Genomic DNA, 14,539 nt, shown 5'->3' with positions numbered 1-14,539 from the left:
AGAAGGTTTTTGAAAACAAGTGTAGAACAGGAGTAAAGGATGAAATCATGATAGAGTCCTAGCCCGATTGAAACTCTGAAGAAGAGTCCTGATCTAGCTGGAACTCTAGAATTTTGGCTAAAATGAAAGATTTTGAAAGGTTTTCTCAAAAATAGGTAAAAGTGGTAAGTCCTGATCCGATGGGGACTCTAGAAAAAGAGTCCCGATCCAACTAGGATTTTGAGATTTTGGCCAAAATAAAAAGAATGTGCAAGGGATATAACAACATCTGGTTTAAAAAAAAAATGGAGTTTTGAAAAAGGTTTAAAAAGATGAAAAGACAGAGTCCTGATCCAACTAGGACTATGGAATTTTTGAGAAATTTGATAAATGAAAGAATCCAAGAGTGACACCACCTAGCTGGGTCTCATCTGAGAATTGAAATCAGTTAAAAATTGGCTTTAAAAAAAATCCAGATTATTTTTCTGAAGAAAATAAGATCCTGGGGGTTAACAAATGAAAAATGTTGATTCAAAACCCATGTTTTGAAATTGATTTCGAGAGAAAAGTTTTAAAACTTGAATCTGAATTCAATAATTTGAAAACATGAGTGCTAGATCTCGATAATGAGATATAATGACATGCAATGCAATGAATCAATATGTCAAATGCATGCAGTGATATGCAATGACACATGAAATGTAAAACCTGGATGAAGGACTTGAAATCTCGGACCCCTGGCAGAAATAGAGAATTTGGAGATTCTCATCTGAAGATGAGAATTGACAATTGAAATTGAGCCAAAATAAGGATTGAATTTTGCTTGTAAGATGGAGTATTGAAATTTTTGTAAAATTTGGGCTATGAATAGCCCTGGCTCAAATATTGACCAGTTGGTTCCCTGAATACTGCAAAGAGTGGGTTCCAGTGGTGAGAGGTAGGCGTTTGTGAATGAGAGTGAAAATTTGGGGTGTTTACACTCTCCTACCTAGCCAGTAGGTTTGAGCCTACCTGAGCTAGTCTGAGCCTGTCTGACCTGGTCCAAACCCAGTTGACTTGACTTGAACCTAGTTGGGTTTGAAGTCAAAGTAAAAGTCCTTTTTGGTCCCAAACCTTGCTTTGATTTTCTGAACCCAGACCCAGCCCTCTTGGGATAAGTCTGAACCTGCTGAGCCTAGTTGACTTGGACCGAACCCAGTTTGGTTCAAACTACTTAGGTTTAGCAGCTTGACCTGCTCTTCCTCTTTCTCAACTAGGTCGACCTCATCTGACCTAGTCTGACCTCTCAAATGAAGGTTTGAACCCCGTTTGAAGCAGTCAGAGCATTTCAGAGTTGTTTCTTTCACGATTTGAAGTAAGTTTGCTTCGTTGATCAATCTCTCTCAAGTATTTGCTTGTTTGTATATAGCATATACCTTCTAAAGTAATATCTCACCCTAGTCCCTGGTTGAGCTCTCTAGGACACTTCGGTGTTCACGTGCTTGCCTTGTGACTATCGTCAGATATATATGTTTGAATGCACAATATATGCATTCTTAAAAATAGTATCTCGCCCTAGTTCTTGGTTGAGCCCTCTAGGACACTTTGGTGTTCATGCACTCGCCTTGTAACTAGTGTTGGATGTCGATTCTTGCACATATTGTCTTGAGATTGCCGTCGTGTTATATATCGCCAAGGCTCCTTCTTAATTGTAATTTACCATTCGCCGTCACATCGTATGATGCCAAGGATTCCTGCTTTCTACAATTTTTGATTATGCCTTTAAATTATGCATTTTGTCTTGCCGTCGCGTCGAATGATGTCAAGGCTTCCCTGCTTTTTGCAAATATATATGTAGAATATTTCGTTCAGTTTTACCCCCCGAACAATAAGTATATACATTCCTTTATACCACCGCCATATAGAGCACATGCTTCTACTTATACTAAATATATGGTGCATAAGTGAGCATTCAAATGGAGATCAATTCTCAATCGTCAATGTGATTCCATTACCGCTCCTCGATCAAGATTTTGCTTAACGAATAAAGCCCCTATTGGAAAGGCTTCACTTTTGCGCAAAACTGTTTTTTTCGTAAAGACTAAGTCATTTGCGTATGGCCTGACTATAGCCTAAGATTTTAATCAACCTTGATGGATAAAAAGTGCGCACAACGATGCACATCAATTTCCCGAGTTAAAGCATAGCGATTTTCCTGTCAAAGAAGAGAAGTGTTGTTGGAAATTCTGAAAAGATTCTCTCCAAGCTTAAAAGAATTGCACGCTTCCTCATTCAAAGAGAGAGAGTGCTGCAAAATTTTTTGATGAAGCTCAACCAAGCTCTGAAAGAGCAGAGCATGTTACTCCATCATGCAGAGGAGGTGTTGCCCATATGCCCTCAGTACTTTCTATAACGTAGAAAGGTTAGACTCACTCCTGCCGTCAAAGTAGAGAACGTGCTGTCAAAATGGTTGGCAAAAGAGCTATCAGAACCAGTTGAATGACACGAAGATGCCTTATTGTTGGAACACTTCCAGAATGTCTTGTTTCTATGTTTTGCCTATAAGGGCACCTTACTCGTAATGGTCGTTCCGCTGGAGTAGTGGTTGCGCCTTGACTAGGCTAAGTGCTCATTGCGATGATATATATTGAGCGACTGATCCATTGAGATTGTGTCATATGCATTCCCATTAAGAGACTGATATACAACTACACTCGTAAGGGCCGCAGAGCCAGAGTACGTTGTCCACTCGGAAGATGTGAGATGCTCGTGATGGCCGTAGTGCAGAGAGTAGAGTCCAGCATGCATATGAATAAAATGAAAAGACCCCACGGTTGATGACTGTGTTAGGGGCATACTGAATGGGGTCGAGTACATCTCCTCAAGGGTTGCCTTATAAGCATGCATTAAGTAGTTTGTAAGACTGGCAGACCTCTTTAGAATTTTTTAACCGAGGAAGACAGTGATGGTGCAACCTTGAGTGATATATATTACCTTTAAACCTCATAGAGTTCATGATGGCCTTCATCACTCAGAGGTATGGAGGTCGTGGTTATTCTTAAATATCTAAGGATTGAACCCAACTACTACAGTAGTAGGATGCATCCGAATACCTAGTAGGGACTTCTTCTGGTATGAAATGTATTATCCTACTAGGGGGATGGGGTCAACAGGCCTCTGGGGTATCCAAAATATATAGAAAAATCAACTCCCAGATTGTCATGTTGATGCTCAGATATACCTCTCTTAAGCCCATGAGAAGGGGTTAAATATCAAAATAAAGTATTAGCTTAAGTTCAACGATGCTTAAATGTATGAGTGAATAGATGTTGTCGTGTCAAGTCCTCCATAACCTTTGTGAATGTGTCATAATCGGTATACCACTGGACCAACTGGGCAGAAACCTATGTTGTATCCGCACGACTAAGCGAACCTTGATGAGCTATCCTTAGATTCCTGGGATACAGATGTGCCAAGTATAAAGACTTGAGCTAGACATCCCTTCGAGACCTAGAAGTGGTCAATGCTAAGTCGTGGAGACTTGAGTGGTTATTCAATCACAACCCTGAAGAGGTTTGCGCTAAGTCATGAAGACTTGAGCAAATGTTTAACTCATAGCCCTGAGGAGGCTCTTGCGATATATGCTAAGTCATGGAGACTTGAGCATCGTTATTGCGAACTATGACCCTGAGTGGTCAATGCATTTACTTGAGTTGAAGGGATGTATGATTGCTTGCTTAGCAAATCATTAATGGTTCTGACCCCATTTAATGGGGATTTCAGGTGTTGGACCTGTGTTGCGATATGCGAAACAAGGCGACATCGAGTTTCAGGGTTTCTCTAGATAGTGTTTTACTACTTCCTTTTATTGAACCTATATTTCTTTTTCAAATAATGATGTTTGTAATAAACAAGTGGTTTTGATAAATGGAACACCTTGGTGGTCAAGGGGTGCTTGGCTACATACTTGTGATGTGCCCAGAGTTTTCTAAAACTGATGACTCATTATCATCTGGTTTCGCTGCTAAAAGCTTTTCTAGGTTCCGTTGCAAAGAAAAAAAATCATGGAAATTTTAGCTTAGCCTTGTTTTGGAAATCCGGGGCGTTACAGAATTGGTATCAAAGCCTGTGTTTGAGAAACCTGATTCAAGATCTATCTTGTTTGCGGTATTGTACTGTAAGTATAAATTTTATACTTTTTCTGATATTTGGGTGCATCTTTGTATAGATGGCAACTCACGACTCGTGTGGATACTGCTATCATTGTAAGATCATGCATGATGAGTGGATATACCCGTTGAAAGTCCAAGACTGTCAGTATTGTGGGGAACATGGGCATTCTGCCAAAGAAGGTATACCGCCGATATGGGTCGGCAGGGGTCGCTTGGTCTCAAGGACGAGACCTCGCGCATTAGTGGATCACATCACTGAAGTGTTGAGAGTCGTCATACCCCATCGACTTCAGATGAACTACCATATCTGGTGGATTTTGACTTGAACTTCCTTGCGGAATTCAATCACTTGCAAGGCTATCAACATGCATCACATATACGCCTAGCTTGCACAACCTAGACGAGGGATACAATAACAACTTCTATAATCCCATTATGATTTCGAATTCCCCGAGTCATAATGCTATTGTATGGAGGAATGGAGCAGCATCACAAACGCTGAGCCTGAATGGCGAGGGTGAGGGAAACAACTCCCATTATCCCATTATGATCTCGGACTCTCTGAGTCATAATGCTACTGTGTGGGAAAGTGGATCAGCATCACTGATCTATCCACAGGATTTGCTCGAGAGTGTGGGAGTGCCGCCCGAGCCAACTGCAATTGTGCCTAAGCCAAGTTGATGTCGACGAACCTATTTTGGGTTATTTACGTCAAAAAAGAAATCTAGTTCTTAGGAAACTGGTTATGTTTGAAGTCAGAGTCTCTTATGTATGGTTTCTCGCCGCCAATGTCCGCCAGTGTGGCGTGACACTTGTATCTAATGGCGATGTATATATAATGGAATGTCTATAAAGTAAATAAAGCCTTACTTCCCTATATACATCGAGAAACTAAAACACGTGTTTGTGTGTGAATAGATAAATGACTCCTACGATGAGAAGAACCATGCCGAGCGAGGAGTCCCATACGAAGGGGTTCCTACTAAAGGCACTCAACAACCTTGTATCAACCATCCGTGAAACGAGGCCAAAACCAATCACACCTCACAATTAGAACCTGAAAGGAATAACTTATGAGAAGTTCATCAAACTTGACCCACCAGTTTTCGTTGGTAGAGCCGATCTAGAGCTTGCAGAAAGATGGATCGAGGAAATGGAGCGTGCATTCCTGGTATTGGGAGTACCAGAAGAGATAAAGACTAACTTCAGCATATATAGGCTGAAGGATAATGCACATAACTGGTGGAATACTACTAAGATCATCTAGTTCTCACGACATGAAGTCATCTCTTGAAATGATTTTCGAAGAGCTTTCATGAACAACTACTTCCCGTTGCACTCCAGGAATAAAAAGAAGATGAAATTTCTGAAACTAGAGTAGGATGGCATGAGTCTCATCGACTATACTACCAAGTTTCAGAAGCTTAAGCGATAATGCTCCAGGTTATTTGACACTGACCAGGAAAGGACCGATAAATATATAAATGGATTGCAGGAAGGATTATAATCTCGTGTGATATTCAGTATGCCTCAAACATTCCAGGCTCCTGTGGAAGTATCTTCGAAGATTAGCGCAGATTAGGAGCGATCCAAAGGGGTCGTAGGACCAGTAACCAGTAATGAGAACAACAAGAAGATGTTCCCAGGTGGCCAGCAATCATGACCACTTTTTTATAAGAGGGATTTTCAAGAGAAGAACTTTACTCCACCGGCCGAGCGGCCATTGCAGATGATAGAAGCCAATTAGCCATACCAACAACCTAATTTCTGATGCTCGATGTGTAGCTCAGATCACCCCGGAGGGGTTTGTCCTCGTGATATAGGAGGTTGCCTATATTGCGACAAACTATGGCGTTATATAAGAGAATGTTGCAAGAAGGCCTCAGATCTTCAATGGAGAAATATGGGATCTGGAGGACCCTCTCAACAAACACAACAACAACAACTGCCACTATTCAAGGCAGAGCAAAAACCTGTGGCAGGTCGTGTCTATGCGGTGACAACTGAATAACTCACGGATAATGATTGTATCAAAGAATCTGAATACCTTGATAGATAAAGTTGCGTTGAGTAAAAAACAATCGAAAGACAAGATTCAATGAATGCTCAAGACAAGATTCAATGAATGCTCAAGACAAGAGGCTCATGACGTTATATACGACGATCTAGATCGATATGTATCCTTGTTCTCTAAAGTAATTTTGGATTTGTAAAATCAAATTTTAAGTGCTTATGCCCAAAAATTGATGGCTATAGACCTTATGATTAAGAAATTAAGTTTGCGTAATTAGAATGCTAAAAGTCACTTAATAAAATAAATCATCAAGGAATTGTTCTCAAGAAAGGAGTCCTATGAAGTTTTACATATTCAAGATTAGATAATCTAGCCAGGGCGAGCCTGTGAGGGTATACAGCTCCATGCGAGTGTATATGTTTCAAAACAAGTAGCTTGGTTAGTATGATTCTGTGAGGGTGTACTGATCCAATATCAGGTAAGTCTGACGAGAGCGAACCTGTGAGGATGTACGTTTTCAATACCAGGTAGTCTGACAGAGGACTTATTCCAATATGGTTAATCTCTAGAAGAATGATCTGTGTGTATTAAATAGTTATACAAAATGACTATGAGTGATAGCCAGTTGGAAGAATATCGATTCAACAAAAGCTGCCATTGTTGCATTGTAATTTGAACTCAAATATGAGAAGCATACCTCATCGATCATGGATTATGATATGAGGTTATGATTGGAAATGAATACGATGTTGAACTAAGTAAATAACATTATGAATCTAACATGTGGGAGAAATATCCTGAGTTACGCACTTAGTACTCTTAACAGAATTTCATAGACGAAATTCTTTTAAGAGGGTAATGATTAAGACCCACAATTTTTTAGTATCTTTATGAAAAAATTCACGAGACATTTCCAGGTGAAAATAGCATTTATAATCAAAATGTGAATCAAACCGATTCCTACGAGCCATATATACTTAGAATATTCGTATCTTTATAAATATGTGCTCAAACCGTCAGGGAGTCATAACTTCCTTCCTGAATAAAATCAAGAGATTTATACGAGCCAACTTTCTCAGTTACGTTAATACGAAGAGAATGATGTACTCAGATTTTTTTGAAAACAAATTGCTGAAAACCTAAAATTTTTATGGGACCCACAAAAATGTTCGTGGGACCCAAAAAAATATTCCTCATAAAATATCTTGTAGGACCCATAAAATATCCCATGAAATTTTCATGTGGGCCCCACACCAAAGAGGAAACTATTGGAGAATTCTAGAAAAGGCAAGAAGGGGAAGGAAGGCTCTGGGTTTTTCTAGAAAAATCCAAGAGGTGGGATTACTTGGGGGCCAAGTAATCTTGGCTATAAATAGCCATGCCCCCCTCTCTCCTTTTATAAAAATTGACCCCCCTTCTCCTTCTCTCTCCTTTCTCTCTCCTAAACCTCCCCTACCTAGCCCAGTAGGTTTGAGCCAACATGATCTGGTCTGAACCTGCCTGATCTGGTCCTAGCCTGCCTGACCTAAATATAAACAAAAATAAAAACAAAATAAAATAAATTAAAATTAAGTCTATTTAGCGAATAACAATCTTGTTTATATGAAAGTTTGAGTTCTAAACAATATTTTATTTAATTAAAGCATTCATCGTAGTTAGTTTTATGACTAAAATACCCTTTTCACCAAGTTGTTCGAAAAACCATAAAAATGCATTTTGTTATGTTCAAAACACGTCAAACACGCCTAAATGAGTTGGTGATTTATTAAAATGAATAAATTGAATATTTTAATAGTTAATAGTATCTTATTTACATAAATTATTAAAATGACCATTTTACCCTTTTTGCCAGAAAAGTAAAATTAAGCGTGTAAAACACACACAATACACAATGAAAGCTAAAAACTTATTTTCCACTCGAAATAAAGAAATTCCTTTATTTATTTTCTCTTAAAAATTTACAGGTTTTACATCCTACCCCCCTTAAAAGAAATTTCGTCCTCAAAATTTTACTCGGATACAAATAACTCAGGGTACTTCTCTCTTATTCCCTTCTCAGGTTCCCAAGTGCACTCCTTAGTACCATAATGCTGCCAAAGAACCTTGACAAAGGGGATGGTTTTGGTCCATAGAACCTGTTCATTCCTATCAGTAATGTGAATTGACCTCTCGACAATAGATAGGTCTTTCTGAATATCTATATCCTCGTACTGAATCACGTGAGAATGGTCATGAACATACTTTCTGAGTATGGACACGTGAAAAACATCGTAAATCTACAAATATTGCAGTGGTAACTCTACGCGATAGCCTACCTTGCCAACCCTTTCTAAAACCCTGAAAGGACCAACATACCTTGGACTAAGTTTACCCTTCTTGCCAAAATAAAAAATGCTCTTCGTAGGAGGGATCTTGACGAACACAACGTCATCAACCTCAAAAGTAAGCTTTCTACGATGATGATCCATGTAGCTCTTCTGATGACTCTGTGCTGTACGCAAATGATGCTGAATAATTCGCACCTGATTTGTATACTGCTGAACTACGATAGGCGATTCCACACTACAGATACCGACATCATCCCAGTAAATAAGCGATCTACATGGCCTCCCATAGAGTGCCATGCCAATGCTCGCATGATAACTATTATTATATGCACAACGAGAATCACATGACTATCTCAATCGCCCCTCCAATCTAAAGTGCATGCCCGAAGCATATCCTCGAGGGTCTGAATGGTCCTCTCAGACTGGCCATCAATTTGAGGGTGAAACGTCATGCTAAACTTTAACCTCGTACCCAAAGCTTGCTAAAACTGACCCAAAAAAAGTGAGGTAAAACAAGTATCGTGATCAGATATAACCGATATAGGCATGCCATGAAAATGAACTACCTCTTTAATATATAGATCTGCCAGACTCTCAGAAGTCCGAGTCACACGAATAGGCAAGAAATGCGCTGACTTGGTCAATCTATCAATGATTACCCAAATGGCATCGTGCTCATGATGAGTCTTGGGTAGTCCTACGACAAAATCCATAGTGATCTCTTTCCATTTCCACTACGGAATCTTCATAGGCTGCAATAGACCACTAGGTCTCTGATGCTCAATCCTGACTTGCTAGCAAGTCAAATACTTCGAAACATAAGTTGCAACATTTTTCTTTATGCCATTCAACTAATACTTCTTCTAAAGGTCCTTAAATAACTTGGTCGTACCAAGGTGAATGGTATATTGGGATTTATGAGCCTCATCAAGAAACTCATGCCTTAAATCAAGATCGTTGGGTACCCAAATACGATCTCTCATACGAATACCTCCATCCTTTCCAAGGTGGAAAGAGGTGTCTCTCACTAGGGTAAGGGCCTTCAATTTCTCAAACTGAGGGTCCTTCAATTACGCTACGATGATTCTGTCAAAGATATCTGGTTGCATGACTAGGCAAGCAAGCTTAATCGTGCCCTGACCCACAGCAAAGGGCCTCCACGCAATAAAATCCTCTAGTAGCTTCCATCCTCCACTAAGGAAACTGGATAGAACACTACTAGTCTTTTTGCTAAGTGCATCAGCTACCACGTTTGCCTTACCTGGATAATAAGACAAAGAAAAGTCGTAATCCTTAATAAACTCCAACCATCTACGTTGTTGCATATTTAGCTCTTTTTGCAAAAACAAATACTTCAAACTCTTATGATTAGTAAACACTTTGAACTACTCACCATATAAATAATGTTGCCATATCTTCAACATGAAGACTACAGTGGTGAACTCGAGGTCATGTGTCAGGTAATTGTGCTCATGAACCTTCAACTGACACAATGCGTAAGCTATAACCTTACCATTCTGCATTAGGACACATCCCAAACTTGTGCCAGAAGCATCCAAAGAAACCAAAAAACCACCACTACCCGATGGCAACGACAAAACTGGAGCTGAAGTGAGCTTCTGCTTAAGCATCTGAAAGCTCTCTTCACACTTATCTGACCACTCGAACTTGACTCCCTTCCTCAGAAGTTTCATCAACGACAAAGGTAATACAAGAGAAATCCTGAATAAATCGTTGGTAGTAAACAACCAGACCAAGGAAACTCCTAATATCTTGAACATTCTGCGGTTATTGCCAACTTAACACTGCCTCAACTTTGGCAGGGTCTACGACCACGCCATTCGCGAAAATCACATGGACAAGGAAAGAGACTTGCCTATGCGAAAACTCGCATTTGAAGAACTTAGCATAAAGTTGATGCTCCCTAAGAATCCCCAAAACAACACGTAGATGTTGATGTTGAACCTCATTCTCTGAATAGATCAAGATGTCATCGATAAACACAATCACAAATGAATCTAGGAAAGGTTGAAAAATGTAATTCATCATATCCATAAATGAGTTGGGGCATTTGTAAGTCCAAATGGCATCACCACAAACTCATAATGTCCATAACGAGTGCGAAACACAGTCTTGGATATATCCCCTGCCTTAATTCGTAGCTGATGATACCCAGATCTCAAATCAATCTTTGAAAATACCATTGCCTTTTGCAACTGATCGAAGAGGTCTTCAATACGGAGTAAAGGATATTTGTTCTTAATAGTGACCTGGTTAAGCATTAGATAATCGATGCATAACCTCATAGATCCATCCTTTTTCTTTACGAAGAGAACGGGCGCTCCCCAGAGTGACACACTCAGTCGAATAAAACTACGCTCTAAAAGCTCTTGGAGTTGCTTCTTCAGCTTCTCTAACTCAGCTGACGCCATACAATATAGAGCCTTGGAGACTGAAGTAGTCCCCAACAAAAGCTCAATGCCAAACTCAACGTCACGAAGTGGAGGAAGTCTCGATAATTCATCTAAAATAATATCAGAATAGTCGCACACTACCTCTAACTCCTCTAAAGATGAGACCTTAGGCACCTCAGAAATCAAACACACAAGAAAAGCAATATCTCCTCTACTCACATACCTTTAAGCCCTCAGAGATGAAACAACACTATGTCCCAAAGAAGGTCTAAACACCTGATAAGCAATCTCAAGACAATCAGGTCGTGATAAAACCACTATGCCTTCACGATGACGAATAACGACATAGTGCTCGTAGAGTCAATCCATGCCCAAAATAACATCAAATGCAGTCATGTCAAGAACAACCTGATTGGCAGGAAGATTTTGCCCACCGAACTCAACTGACAAATGAGGCAAATAATAAGCACAAATACAATTATCGCCTACAGGATTACTAACATCTAGCGCAAGCTTCAAAGATTCTACAGGTCACTGTAACTGACTAGCAAAATGAGTGGCAATAAAAGACGGTGTAGCTCCACTATCGAATAATACTAGAGCGGCTCGACCCGCAACCAAAACAGTGCCTTGGATCAAGTCACCATCTTACCCATGTCGTCTGGAGAGGTAAGCAACTACGCACAAAACAACAGTGAGACCTAGCATATTTCTAGGTTTTTCAGCAGACATCATATATTTACACAATATATAACAAAATATTCAAGTGCATGTCCACAACAATTATATAACAAATATCATACCTGCGAAGGCGACCTACACACAAGTTGAGGTCACTCTTACCCATGCTCTGATACCAACTGTAACGTTCCTAAAAAATCCAACATTTTTAAAACTTTTCCAAACCCAAAATTTTTAGAAAAAATTAAAACATTTTATTTATATAAACAATTCACATGATTCCCAAAAGTAATATGCCAACAAGTTCATCTATGGCCAGATTCCAACCGTTTCAAATACTGGACGGCCCACCTGAGCACAAACACAAGTACATATTAGTCTCTCAGTATAAGATCCAGTACAAAATCATCCATAGATACAACTTGATTGGGTATATTACTCTAAAGGTTTCTCACACGTGAAAAAGGAAATGTGGAAGGTAAAATGTATCAAGATTTAAGATAATTGAGGAGTTACATCAAAATTTAAAGTTCTAAACCATATGCAAGACATAACAGGAATGAAATGACAGAATTTAAAAATGTTCTCATTCCAAAAAGATTACACTTCTTCAAATATAAGGATTCAAACAAAAAGTAAAATTTACACAAGTTTTTAACTCTCAAAACTTTTGTCTGATCCCTCCAAGAATTGTACTAGGTAAGAGTGGAGCCTTTAGCCGCGCAACAACCCGTGCTTTGCTTTAATCCTCCATGAGGTTATTTGTAAATATTATAGAGAATCAACAACATGCCTATAGGAAACCAAAACTAAATTTGAAGAATGCAATTCAAGTTGAAATGATGCAATCAAGTGAAATTCCCATCATTTAGAAATGAGAGTCAAGGGAATCCACATCATAATAAGAACATGATATCCAGATACATAAACCATCATTCATTTCATGACATTCATAATTACATCACTTGTGTGTAGGGAAACTCAAATTCATTCACATTTTAATTTAGGCATTCAATTTCATATTCATAAACCATCATTCATTTCATAGCATTCATAATTATATCATTTGTGTGCATAGGAACTCACATTCATTCATATTTTAATTCATGGCATTTTATTTCACACGCATTCATATACATGATAATCATTTGCATAAATGAATGAAACTAACAATTTGTAGCATACTCCAAAGTGAAACAAGAACACAATCTTTCATGTGATGCTACCATTCACTTTCTTTATGCTCAACAGAAAACATGCTCATGTCCAACATATGACTAAGGCATGCGTTATTTCAATTATCAATTCACATGTCATTTATCAAAATATTTATGAACTTGCAATTCAAATATCATAATGGAACATGTCCTAAAAATGGGAGGACACGAGATCAGAACGGATCCAACCATCTTAGAGAGCCAAGCCTTGTCAGTGCCTTATCTTCATTATTAAGTCATAGGTCATAGCCAAGCATTATATTCTCACAAGATAACCCTCTTATACCCTCATGCATGAATTCAAAAGTCTATACCACTTGCATAACTCAAATTTACATGCACTCATGCATGATATCAAAATCTATGACACTTGCATAATTCAAATTCACATGCTGTAACGCCCCAGAATCCCAGCTTGGAAAATCCTTTAGATTTTTAGGGTAATTTTTTTTTTGAAATACATTGTGCGAAGCGGAAAAACCGAAGGAGAAAAATAAGTGGAAATTCTGGGCGGGTTATAGAGAACAACAAGGTGAAATATTTTATTAACCACATTTTATAAGATGATACAACATTTTTCTTTTTACAAAAAAACCAATCTTTGACGTTCTAGAAGTGTGGGTTCAGTCCTCCACCGCACATCGAGCTCCATCGCACCACGAGAAGTCAAAACACCTGTAGCCCCATAAAACGGGGTCAGTACTCTTGCGAGATGGTGAGAAATCGACCACGAGAATCCATTTGCGCAAATCATAGCATTTATAACATGATATGCATCTAATAACATAATTAATCGGAGCAATAGCACAAGTGAATTTATCATGACAGAACAGGTAAAATATCATAATCAATGCATATATACAAGTGAACATATATGTACATCGTGGTGAGACAATTAACATAATTAAAGTGATTAAATAAGTGTAACTGCAATAAGTAGAGAATAATGCCAAGAAATAAACAACAATATCAACCACTAACATACTTAGGCAGTAACATCAAATATCTAACAAGTGAGCAAGGAAGATACAACTCTAGCATTATGATTAAAGATAAGCAGTACAATCATGATCAATCAAATAACATGATTGACATTAGCATTCAACAATGAATATTTCATTAATTATCTAACCAAAAGAATACCTCTCTAGAATTATATCGCATGAGACATTCATAAGAAAGAAAGTACGGGTAACTGCACATTTCTGACATAAGTGAGGTCAACTCACAAGGAGGGTCCATTGCCCACACTAACTTGCCACGGAGTTTTTAGCATTCCATAAAATCTCACAGATAAATGCACCCTTACAAGGTGCCTCGAGTCCCCTTTATACGTACGGGACAGATCAAGTGCCCAAAGGTGAATCATGTGATCAATGTAAACATACACGAAACACAATCAAATATTCATTAAATACTAGGACACTTGAATTATCAATACGATTTATGCAATTACTCTAAATTTGGTGACATGATGTGCAAGTGGAAGTACTTATTTGTGTTATAGTATTTATGTCACATTGTTCTCATGTAGTGTGTAAGCGTACATAAATAAAAAAAATACGAGCATAATATCGCATGTTAGCTAATCTCAATTTTGACCATATTAGATGGTAAACAAGCTTAATCAGGCTGTTTGAGTTCAGTGACTTGGCGTCTTAGCTGGGCCGTACCCAACTCGGCCCCAAAAGGAGAGAGATTTAAAACAAGTTAAAAGTAAATCATGACTTCCTATAATCAGCTAAAAGATTGATAT

This window comes from Nuphar pumila, chromosome 10, assembly GCF_984573655.1.
Source record: "Nuphar pumila chromosome 10, dmNupPumi1.hap1.1, whole genome shotgun sequence".
In the NCBI taxonomy this organism is placed as follows: Eukaryota; Viridiplantae; Streptophyta; class Magnoliopsida; order Nymphaeales; family Nymphaeaceae; genus Nuphar; species Nuphar pumila.
Note: the sequence above shows the minus strand (reverse complement) of the source record.